The sequence below is a fragment of the Triturus cristatus genome, chromosome 12, assembly GCF_964204655.1.
Source record: "Triturus cristatus chromosome 12, aTriCri1.1, whole genome shotgun sequence".
Taxonomy (NCBI): Eukaryota; Metazoa; Chordata; class Amphibia; order Caudata; family Salamandridae; genus Triturus; species Triturus cristatus.
The window spans coordinates 110,206,555-110,219,738 of NC_140595.1; positions in this window are offsets into that span (position 1 = coordinate 110,206,555).

Below are 13,184 nucleotides of genomic sequence, written 5' to 3' on the forward strand. Positions count from 1 at the left end.
GCAAATAATTCATGGTGAAATAGCTTAGGGTGTTATGCACCACTAGCTCAGCATGTAGAAAAACCATGACATGCATGTCACTTGAAGTGAATAAGTCATGTGTATTTAACTTGGACAATGGTGATTAAAGCACAGTGTCTGAAGGTCCTACAGGTGATAATGTTAAAAGAATATTTGTAGCCAAATCGCAGCCCAAAAGGTGCAAGGTCCTTCTAGATGAGGTCCTTGTAGCTTGTGTCAGACCCCATTTGTTGGGGGGGGTCGACAGAGCAGAGAGCGGCGGCTGGGCCACAACCGTGGTGGTTCAAATTGTTTGTCACAAGTGTTCTGGGGGTGATTGTAGTACGGATCTGAGAAAGGGGCCTAATACACCCTTTTTGCAATTTCAACTTGGTGAAGAGAAGGCGGGGAGTCAAAAGCTTTTCAGAGAGAGAGTGTGGTGGGAAGAGACTCAGGACTCAAACGGACATACAACAGGGCCAAAAATTCACTGTTCAGCCAAATGCTTATCTTTTAGTATCACGGCAGAACAAAATACTGCACAATTACATAAGGCCTACAAGAACAAATTTACCAAGATCACCCATGGGCCCTTAGATAAGCACTACACCATTTATGATACCCTTCTCCAAACTCTACAGTGCCCCCAAGGGCTATGGTGACTACTACTGTCTCAGGCAAGGTTGGGCGCCATCACCACATTGGCAAGTTGTAAGTCAGCTGGAACAGTCCTTAATCCCAAAGAGTTCTCACTGGCAAGTGCAATGTCTTAAGGGAGGATTATCTTTTGTGGTAGCAACACAGGGGCATGTTATCAAGGGCTAGCATTAACATTATGGCCGCTTTTGCGTCCGTTTTTGGGCGAAAAGCGGCGATAATGTTAGCGCCCTATCAGCATGGACACGCTGACGCGTGAATCCATGCCTTAGTGCCCATAATCTTATCGCCTCGCATCGCTATTGAGATGCGAGGTAGGCATTCCCATGTGAACTACAGCGATATTAATCGCTAACAGGCATTATCCCTATCATCAATCAAATCGCTAACCGGTCTAGCGGCATTTAAACTACTGCTAACCGGTTCTTTCGCAGGTTTCTTACGCCTGCTAATTTTCTGACTTGGCTATGTTTATAATGGGAGGTGGATTATTATGCTGAGTCCACATCTCCCTATCAGCAATGTTTTTGTCTAACTCTTTTTTTTATCGCAGGTAATCCTGCCATATTGCTCCTTATCGCCGATATTGCCTGGATTTCTATCGCCTCGGCGATGCGCGTTGCTGATAGTGCGCTTACCGGGCGATAGAATCCGGCGATAGGCGGCGTTAATTTTCTGCACGCTAAACATGGCCAGCGATAATTATTGCTGGCCGTTGATGTTATGCCCCCACAGTCTTTTACACATTTGAGACCAGTAATACCTACCCACCTGAGATGGGGATTGACTGGCACAGGGTGATGCACTTGTCAGGCTTGCACAATCTGCACCATCTTCAGCATTATTTGACCATGGTGGTAGGCCTGCTTCACACTCAGGCCACTGCGGAGATCAGTGCGGAAGGCCGGACTGTGTTGGGGTATCTGAGCCCGGGATAGGTCTTACACTTAAGCAGCAACAATGGCACCTTGGAGGAATGCGCCACTCATCAGCAGCGCCAGCACCAGTACTTTGGAACAAGTTTGAGGCCCACTTTTATCCTGATTTTCAAGACAGTGGGTGTGGATCCACTGACTAAGGTTCTGGAACTGGTTAAGGGTGTTTTCCCTTCAAATGCAATTTTCTGATTGTACTGCACACTCAGCCCTTGTGCAGGGTGGCTGCACTCACATGCGTGGTGATGATGCTGGCTCCAAGCTGGATAACCCATAATATAGGCACAGTGAAGTGGGTAAATTCTAGACTTGGCTGTTATAAGCTTTCCTGAAATAGAAATAAGAGACAAAGTGGCAGACACCTACTTAGAAACTCCCTCCCCTTTAAAAGCAGAACACCTGGCTCACCCCTCTCCTCTACCATCCGCCACATGGCAGTGCTCTGGGAAATCTAATCGGCAATCCATCGCTAAAATGACCCACATTTTTAAGGGTAACAGTGTCTTCATCCGTCTTCACTTCAGTGTCTGGGTTTCCAGTTCTATCCTTCCAACCTCAGGAATGTAATCAGTACACTTTGAGATCTGATCTTCACTCTGAGAATGATAAGGAGCTAATGGACTTACTACTGACCGCGCTGTCAAACTGGTACTAACCAACTGGAAAGACTCTAGCAAAACCAGCTACCAGGGATGGCTGAACTGGATTACTCACCTCAGAGGAGCGGACAGCTTAGCGCTACAGTCCTCCCCATGGAAGGCATCGTCCAGGGGGCTATGGGAGACTCTGGACAGGTCCCTAGACCCATACAAGCCCCCATAAACGAGAAGAACACAAATCGCTGCTACGGGGGAGGCTCTGTTAAGTCCTTTGAAGAATCCTGAGCCGGGTGAGGAAATATGAATTTTGTGATCAGTTATGTCCCCTATCGTAGACCCCAACGGCACCATGTGCATGCTATAAGTACATGTCTGTTCCCTCCAGTTCCAGTTTTGAAGACGCAAATACATGTGCGTCCACCGTCAACATGTCCTCTTTCAGATCCGCCATGAATGGGTCAGATATTCCATTCCTAAGTATGAAAGGCCACCGACTTTATATGGTTCACTTTCCACATTTTACAGATTCAGGCGAGTAGGCCCTGAATTCTGTCATCAAGCCTTTTCCTGTCTTCTGCCTCTGAAAGCTCCAGTCTGAGCCTGCATCTGTATCCATGAACTCTGTCCTACTCCCTGCGCGGCTAACGGTGCCTGATCCAGCATGTTGCCTGCCAAAAACTGTATTTCACCTTCAAGATTATCTACTCCGCTCCTCATCCGATGCATTCCTGTCTAGTAGTTTAGGTAAACATTCCTCCAGCTACCGTGCAAAGGGGCCAGGCCTCGCTGTCCTCATGCAAGTAATTCATAGCTCCGTTACCATGGAATATTCCTACCCCCTCGCATCTCATGTAGACACTTAGACGCTTGTACACGCACTAACAGTCAGTATAGAATAGATTCTATCCTAGAGACCTTTCCTTTTGGATAACACAGTTCTTTAAACATAGGATATTAGATATGATTTGGGATTAGGTTGACATAACCCCCAGACTTCTGTCTCCACATGTAGAGCTAAATGTCAAGTCCCCTTCACTCTCTAGTTGCACGTCAATCACACGTCATGCGGCTGCGCGCGCATCTCTGCCAGATATTTCTGCTGACATTGCAGGATTCTTTTATGGATCCACCCACTTGTGACATCATGTTTAATGACGTATTTTAGTTACACCCATGTATACGCCTTTGTTAGTTACGTATGCACCTTTTATCTGTATTATCAGCTGTTACGCCTCTTGCATCTGTCTCACTGTAATGTATTTTCTATAAAACTGCTTATCTGTCAATAATGTATGCCCTTCCTTCCTGAACTTTCGTGGTGATGGAATAGAAAGCCTACAATTCGAATTGTATTCCTTTGTATAGGAATAAAGCCTTTTAAACCCTCTAATACCACGGATTCTGCCTCTTATATTTACTGAGTTATTCTTAATAGACTTTACCGCATAAAAAATAGTACCGGTAATTAAATATTTACCACATAAATTGGCGCCCGAACAGGGACACTTTCTCATCTCACGCGCCGGCGGTGCGTTGCAGGCCCGGTCTCCTGCCACAGCTGAACGGACAAAAACGCGTACCTGCAGGATTTCCTGTATCTCCCTCCGGCCAAGCGGGGGAAACTGAGGCTGCGATCAACACCCAGACGAGGCGGTGAGAAGTGCGAAGTATCCCGACCAGAGCCTAGCTGAGAGAGCAAGATCCGAGGTATACAGAGGCCCACCAGGTTCCGAAGTTCCGAGTCCAGTCGAGTCGAGTCCAGTCCGGTCCAGTTTCAGTTCCGTTCCGAGGCCTTCCGTTCCGAGCTACCCGGTGAGTACCATTACCGGGGAGGCATTTTACGTGCACATAGTCTGTGCCGGTCAAGACGGGTTTGGGTACACAAATCCGGTCTGCACTGTTTCAGCAGTGTATCTGTACTGTTTAGCAGTATATATAGTATGTCTTGCATATAAATAAGTATTATCTAGTGTCAGTATTATGTCAGTAACTAGTTTTCTATTAGTTATCATTGTTCGTTAAAACTGTTAAATGTTAAATGTTTTAATACGTTCTATACATTGTGGTGTGAATGACTGTTCATTATTGTGTTCATTGTATAAAGTGTGTTCTAATAATAAGGTCTAAAAATGCCGCTCTTTTCGAAACTAAGACAGATCAAAACTAGAAAAGGTGTACTCGAAGAAGCTGTTCCCATCCCACCTAGGGACACTCCAGGATACTTTATGTATCATAAGCATGGCCTAGATGCCGTATTATTTCTTGATTTATGGGTGGACTACACCAAAGAATTACCAGAGAATCAGAGATGGCCCGCAGCGGGGACCTGGGATGCAGATTGCATCATGAGAGTAGAAGAAGAATTATGGAAAAAGAAAGCCAGACAGTCACAGAAAGATGCCATTGAATTATGGCGTAAAGAATCATACAGACGTACAGAAAAAGCACTCAGACAGGAAGAGAAAGGTAGAGAGAATTCAAACAAAACTCGAGAAAATCTATTACTTGAGGAAGGTACCCGAGTAAACTCAGAACAAGTAGATAGACAAAGAAACACTCTTATGAATGGTATGTATCCTCTTCTGGCCGAAGGGTTACCTAAGGCTACCCCGGAAATACCAAAAGATTTAACTCCTCCATTGCTCCCGATAAAAGCACATCCCAAAGCACATCCCAAAACAGCAAAGGACGTTTTCCTTTCCTCCTATTTAGATGACGTAGCTCCCGAGTATGCTAATGCCATACCACACATACCGCTTGCCGATGGTGTTCAACACCAAGAGCATCCGTCTGTACCCCCGCAACTACAAACTCCTACACAAGTTCCCACAGGTCCGTCCGTTTCTACAGTTTTTCCCTCATCTACAATCTCTATCCTACGTCCAACGAATCCTTTCGTGCCCAGCGCCTCAGATGGTGCTACAGGAGGTACGACAGACATGTTTGCCACCCCGCCGCGAAATAAACAGACCCTTAGAGATTTAGCACTACAACGTACACCCCAATTAGCGACATCCGACATGTTTAAAGAACAGCTTGTGGATTGTAGATACGACCCAGTACCAGGTAGACAGGACAAATTGCTCATATCATCACTACGTATAAGACGAGCTACATTATATTTAATGACGATACCAGGAATGGGTGAACACCTAGATGAAATATATCGCTTTGTCCAAACAGGACGAGGCCCAGATAGTATTAACGAAGCTATGGAATACCAGAAAGTGGATGTCCAAAGACAACTACTACGTTTTTTCATAAATTGTGTAATTAGGAATCAAGACAGGCCCGGGGCAGATCACGATACCATGCAAAGACTTATCAAATGGGGTCAGAACATATCAGAAGAGAAACATGATAGACAGGCGTGTATAATCGCCATGTGTCGAAAGATCCGCAAGGAAGTAGAACGAATACATAAAGAAAGACGAGAAACAGACAGAGTAGAATTAGAAGAGGAGGAGGAGCAAGAATCAGAACAATTAGAAACGATAGCTTATGTAGGTAGAGGAAGACCCCATAATAATACTAGAGGCTTTAATGATCAGATACGTCCAATACGTCCAGAATATAATAGACATTTTCCAAATCCCATGTTAAATACAAAATCCCCCGAACATCTATTCCAAGCCGCTGATAAATTACTCCGAGATCGATGGGGGTACCACATGCTCGATTCCATGGACGAACAAGAATTAGCCAGGTCAGCAGTACAATGGGCTGACAGTCCCAGCGACTACAATGATGATGTACTTGCACACACGTTTCTGAATCTTGACCCATACGAACAGCGGTTAGCTAGTATATACATGATTCAACACCTCCTTATATTATATAAAAGCCAATACTCCGATCCAGGACCCTTACCTGACATACTGACAGAACTACTAACGAACATATGGAGAGGGTCAGGTACTGATTTGATCAAAGAAATTCTAGAATTCCGAAACCAATATTTAAATTTCGTATGCCCAGAACACGTTCCAGTTCCCATCAAAGGAAGAAAAATGTATCACATAGATAGACAGAACCCGTTACGCGAAGTACACCCAATCAGAGGTGACGGTAATAATTTTACACGCGTGTTTGTGTACACACCTATAACTAAACTAGAATTATTAGAAATGAAGAAAGTAGTACCCAGCCATGACAAGGACCCAGCAGGTTTTCACCGCGAGATAAAAGACATGTTACTCATGGGAGAGTATACCTACCCCGATATTATGAAAATATTAAAAGTCCTATTACCCGCCGGTGTTTACGAGAAACTCAGAGAAAAGGAATGGGAGGTGGGAGACCAAAAGATAGATTGGACAGCATTAGAAAATGAAGAAAGGGCCCGAGCTGCAGGAGCAGGACTTGGGGAAAAGACTACAGCACTAGCAGGACTACTAGTGCAGGTACTGCCACGTTTATTAACTACGAAAAAGGAAGACTGGGGTGCAATATCAGCCTGTAAACAAAAGCCAGATGAAGACACTAGTGATTTCTATTCCCGATTTGAAAAATGTTTTGGTATAAATAGTGGTATAAAAGCCAGTAGCGAGTCATATCCACATCTGTTTGTGACAAAATTAGTTGAAAATTCTCTGCTACAAGTCAAGAATAGAGTATTGAAATTCGAAAGTACCTGGCAAGGTAATACCCCATCACAGATGTTACAGATGTTACAATATCATCACAATAGAATTAGAGAAGAACAAGAACACGAACAAAGACGTATGAAAGATACAAAAATGAAAATGCTTGTTGCTCAGTCAGTTCCAGCTGATGGTCATCATAAGGGTAATTCCGCAGGTCCTACGAAAGGGACATGCAACTATTGTAAACAACCAGGTCATTATATACACGATTGTCCAGTCTTGAAACATAATATTGCTACAGGTAGAACCCAGGAGAGACCACGTCCACCTAGACAGGATCAGAATCAACAACAAATTCCTCAGCATGCACAACCTAGGTTAGCTCCGCAACAACTAGCTCCGCAACAGGGAGCTCCACAACAGACCATAGCACCACCACAAGCGCAGCCTATTGCTGCAACACAAGCAACAACACAACAGATGTATCAGTATGCACAAGCAGATTATCCCGATTATCAGCGATATACATGACATAGCCTAGAGAGGGAAGTTGGCTTACCCCTTATTGAGGTTCCTGTAGACCAAGAGGGACCTTATGTACATAGTGAACTATTAGGGGAAGACAGAAAGTTTTTACTTGATACAGGGGCAAGCAGAACGACTATACGACGCAGTGAAGTTCCAGGGGCACCCCTCTCAGGCTCACAGAATATTTCCCTTGGATTCTCAGGAAAACCTATAATAAATGACGTAACACAACCTCTTCCACTTACGATTGGTCCATTGACACGTACTACAGATTTATTGCTTACTAAATCATGTCCAGAAAACTTGTTAGGTATAAAAACATTGAAAGCTCTAGGAGCTATAATATGTTGTTCTCCGGAAGGAGTACGACTATTTTTACGTGACTTCAAAGGTCACTACGTGTCCAGAGACATGGATCACCGACTACAGAATTTACCTACACATTTATGGGCACAAGGCCCCACTGATGTTGGTTGCATGAAAATTACACCATATCGTGTCACACTAAAAACAGGAGTAATACTACCACGAATACGACAATACAAGTTGCCACCCGATGCTGTTGTGGCTTTGCTGCAAATCATTGACGAGCTCATTGCACAAGGAGTGGTTGCCGAAACCGACTCCAATGTATGTAATTCCCCGATAATTCCGATTCTTAAAAGAACGGATCCAAAAGCACCACCAGTATATCGATTAGTTATTGATCTGCGCGAATTAAACAAATGTATTGTACCACAATACCCTGTGGTCCCAGATATCTCTTCATTACTAACAGCTATTGACTCAGAAGCAACGTTCTTCACTGTAATTGATCTCAAGAATGCTTTCTTTAGCGTCCCAATCGATCCGGAAAGTCAATACTTGTTCGGGTTCAGTTTAAATGGACGAAGTTTTAAATTCACACGCGCACCTCAAGGATTTACGGAAAGCCCCAGCATCTATAGCCAAGCACTGAAACGAGAACTTGACAGTATCCATATGCCAGTTAACACTGCCTTGCTTCAATATGTCGATGATCTGCTGATCACCGCCCGAAGCAAACATGAATGTGAAGCAGCGTCACTGACGGTTCTGAAATTTCTGGCCGACAAAGGGCACAAGGTGTCCCCTTCTAAGCTGCAATTCTGTGTCCAGCGAGTTGTTTACCTTGGGCACTCGCTGTCCAAGGAGGGAAGGCAGCTTACACCCGACCGCATCCAGTTAATCGCTAACATGCCACCACCCAAGACACAAAAGGAGGTGCGGGCTTTTATAGGTCTCACTTCATACTGTAGGCAGTGGATCCCTCAATATGCATTTCTAGCAAAACCACTCATCCAGTTGACAACACAGGAGGCAGCCACATCGACTGTCCTCCCTTGGACTCAAGAACATACACACGCCTTTGAAAGCTTAAAGAAAGCTTTATGCCAAGCACCTGTCTTAGCAACACCATGTTACAGTAAACAGTTTACACTCTTTGTTACAGAACGCGAAGGTACTGCCTTGTCAGTACTCACTCAGGAACAAGCAGGATTACACAAACCATGTGCTTATTTCTCTAGTACATTGGATCCAGTAGCTCAGGCTCTTCCTGCGTGCCTGAAATCGGTGGCAGCAACAGCTTTAGCAATCAGACAAAGCGATGCCATAGTGTTAGGACATCAATTGACAGTACAAGTACCACATGCAGTAGAGGTTCTCTTGAACCGCACACAAACACAACACTTGACTATAGCGAGACTCACCGGTTACGAATTAACATTGTTTCAGCCACACATAGAAATCAGACGTTGTAATACGTTAAACCCTGCCACACTGTTACCAGTGGGCGGAACAGATCCATTGGCACATGATTGTGTCGAAGTCATTACTATCACGACGAAACCCAGACAAGACTTGACAGATATCCCTTTGTCAGATCCAGACTTGACATTGTATGTAGATGGGTCATGTATGAGAACAAGTACAGGAGAGTTAGTGGCCGCTTACGCAGTCACAACAGACACTGAAGTCATTGAAACAAATCGTATTAACACTTTGTCAGCTCAAGCAGCAGAGCTCATCGCTCTGACACAAGCCTGTATTCAAGCCACAAATAAGAAAGTCAATATATACACAGATTCACGTTATGCATTCGGAGTCGTCCATGACTTCGGCGTACTGTGGCGAGAGAGAGGTTATTTAACTTCTCACGGTGCCCACATCCAACACGGACCCCTCATTCAAGCCCTATTAGACGCGATTCATCTACCCACTGCAATATCGATTATGAAATGCAAAGCCCATACAAAAGTTACCGACATCATTTCTCAGGGTAATGACCTAGCTGACAGAACAGCTAAACAGACTGCTCAGAATCAGACTCACACAACTGACACGACAAAGACAATAGTTCAGACACTAACACATTGCATGACGGTTAAGGATCCCGCCCTTGATGTAATTGACATACAGACACATGCTACACCAGAAGAAATAAAGAAATGGACTGAATTAGGAGGGATCCAAACGGATCAAGGATGGATGACGAAGGAAAAATCTATATGGTTTCTTCCCGACTCTATGGTTCAAGTCATCATTAACACAATACATAGTCCAGCGCACCTAGGAGAAAAAGCTATGCTAGACAGCATTCAACACATTTGGTTCAACAAACACTTGCGAGCAGCAGCTAAACAAAAAGTTCGTACCTGTATGATATGTTGTCAGTTTAATCCAGGTAAAAGCATCCCCGTAGAGCAGGGTGGATTTCGACCTCCCGATCATGCTTTTGAAGTCCTCCAGATGGATTATATCCAGATGGAACGATGTCGAGGATTCAAATATGTTCTCGTAGTTGTCTGTGCTCTTTCCCGTTGGACAGAAGCATACCCGGTTTCAGATTACACTGCTCCGACTACTGCCAAACAGTTAGTTCGAGAATTCTTCCCACGATACGGTTTACCACGTGTTGTCTACTCAGATAACGGCCAGCCGTTCTCATCCGAATTAATGAAACACGTTTCCCTTTTGTTAGGCTACCAATGGAAATTCCACTGTGTCCGGCATCCCGAGGCCGCAGGTCTCGTGGAATGCCATAATCAAACTCTGAAAATTAGATTGTCCAAAATATGTAGGGAAAAAGGTGTCGATTGGATAGTAGCCTTACCAGTTGCACTCTTTTACATGAGAATGGTAGCACATTCTCGAACCGGGCTATCCCCGTACGAGGTGATCTTCGGTAGACCACCAAATATGTGGGGGACGCCTATACCACGCAAAATAACTGATGTTGACTGTAATATGCTGACAGATTACCTGGCTTCCTTGATGTCTGCACTACAATCTTGTCGTTCACAGGTAACCGCAGCTTTTCCCGATAATACTGAGGTGAAGCCCCATGACGTGGTTCCTGGTGACCTGGTTTTGGTCAGGAATTTCGACCGGAAGACCCAACTGGATCCTAGGTGGAAGTCGCCTAAGTTGGTTCTACTGACTACAAGGACTGCCGTGAAGATTGAGGGTCGCAAAGGGTGGTTGCACTCGAGTCATATCAAGAAATTTTATGGACTACCATCCAGTGTGAATACTCAACCCTGTATTCCCTCACAGACAGACTCAAAGCTCCCCTTGGTTGAGAAATCAAAACCAGAACTTTACAAACTAAAATTGAGGTCTAGTAAGTCAGACAATTTGATTGTTTAAGTCCTCTCCAAGGTGAATCGGTTGAATTTGTCTCTGACATGTATCCTCTAGACCGGAATAGAGAAAGAAATCAACAGATGCAGCTGAAAAAACATGCGTATTGTAAATCACTTCGTAGTCACTGCACAGTAACATTATTAATTTTGTTTTTTCTAAGTCTTCTGATCATTATTTTCAGCATACTATTGCATATGTATTACCCTATTCTTAAGCGTGCTTACAACATAACTGCAGAACATTCTTTTAGCGAATTACCTCCGCATGAGTTGTCCTATAGATTTGCGCTGCGCAACAACACATTTATCAGTATGTTACATCATTCCCATCAGACCAGCAATGCCACAAATTGTTGGATATGTGGCCGACTCCCTCCCTATCAGAACTATAAGGGAGTTTTGCCCCTCTTTCCCTATCCGTTCACACATAATGGCTCCTGTGGAGCATGGTTTAGTTTGATTAATTCCCTAGATTCAAATTCCGCAGTTTATCAAGACAACTGGGTATGGGGAAACCTGAACCTAGTTTTGCTTAAAGTCTGCTACCCTAACAAGGAGGGACTTCCCAAAAGAACAGGAACTGATCTAGAAAATGAAGTATATGGATTAGGTAATTTTACACTTAACCTCATGATCCTGAACGTTGAATCTGAAGCTACACCAATCTTGCCCGCCATGTCAGTATTCCCAGTAAAAGGGGAATTATGTATAAGAAAGAATGGTTCCATACATATGGGCCATAGTAAATGCACCACTGTAATAAAATTCAGTGATCAAGGCAAGTCTACATTTAGAGCTTCCCATCATTCCTACTTCATATGTGGCAGACCTCTAGATTGGGATGGTACCTGTTACATAGCATTCCTTCTGCCACCTGTTTTTCTAGCTCCTCCTGATTATCATAGAAATACCCATTTAGTACACAATAGACAACAGAGAGATCTCCCAATTGTCGATTACACTGAAACAGCATGGGAAAAATACACAGATTTCAATAAAGGATTCTTTCCCTATATAGGTACAGTCACTAATAGTAAGCTGATACGTAGATTAACCAGAACCCTTGAAGCAGTAGTGAATGAAACTATTTCCGCCTTAGGCAATTTAACAGAAGAGCAGTCTGCTATGCGGATTGTTGTGCTTCAAAATCGTCTTGTCCTTGACGTCATCCTGGCCGATAGGGGCGGAGCTTGTAGGGTCATCGGATCAAGTTGCTGCATTTTCATACCAGAAAATTCGCCGTCAGTATATAAAGCCATAACCCGCCTTCATAAGATTATAAGCCAGATACACCAGAGTCCAGGCACCTGGACTTGGTCCGGTTGGTTCTGGGGCGTGTTGTCAGCCTGGGGATGGAGAATACTATCCTTCCTAGGTATTGGCTTCCTCATACTATTCAGTTGCTGTTTATGTCTACAATGTGGGCCAGCGATTTGTGGTCTGTGTGACACATCGTGTATCCCACATCCAAGTTTTCGTTCAAGATCCCGGAAGAAGAAAGAAGAACAAATGATGCTATATGAACAGATCGATGGATTGATGAAGATCGATATCTCCTGAGGGTCCGTAGGGGACAAGGAGGGAATGAGGAAATATGAATTTTGTGATCAGTTATGTCCCCTATCGTAGACCCCAACGGCTCCATGTGCATGCTATAAGTACATGTCTGTTCCCTCCAGTTCCAGTTTTGAAGACGCAAATACATGTGCGTCCACCGTCAACATGTCCTCTTTCAGATCCGCCATGAATGGGTCAGATATTCCATTCCTAAGTATGAAAGGCCACCGACTTTATATGGTTCACTTTCCACATTTTACAGGTTCAGGCGAGTAGGCCCTGAATTCTGTCATCAAGCCTTTTCCTGTCTTCTGCCTCTGAAAGCTCCAGTCTGAGCCTGCATCTGTATCCATGAACTCTGTCCTACTCCCTGCGCGGCTAACGGTGCCTGATCCAGCATGTTGCCTGCCAAAAACTGTATTTCACCTTCAAGATTATCTACTCCGCTCCTCATCCGATGCATTCCTGTCTAGTAGTTTAGGTAAACATTCCTCCAGCTACCGTGCAAAGGGGCCAGGCCTCGCTGTCCTCATGCAAGTAATTCATAGCTCCGTTACCATGGAATATTCCTACCCCCTCGCATCTCATGTAGACACTTAGACGCTTGTACACGCACTAACAGTCAGTATAGAATAGATTCTATCCTAGAGACCTTTC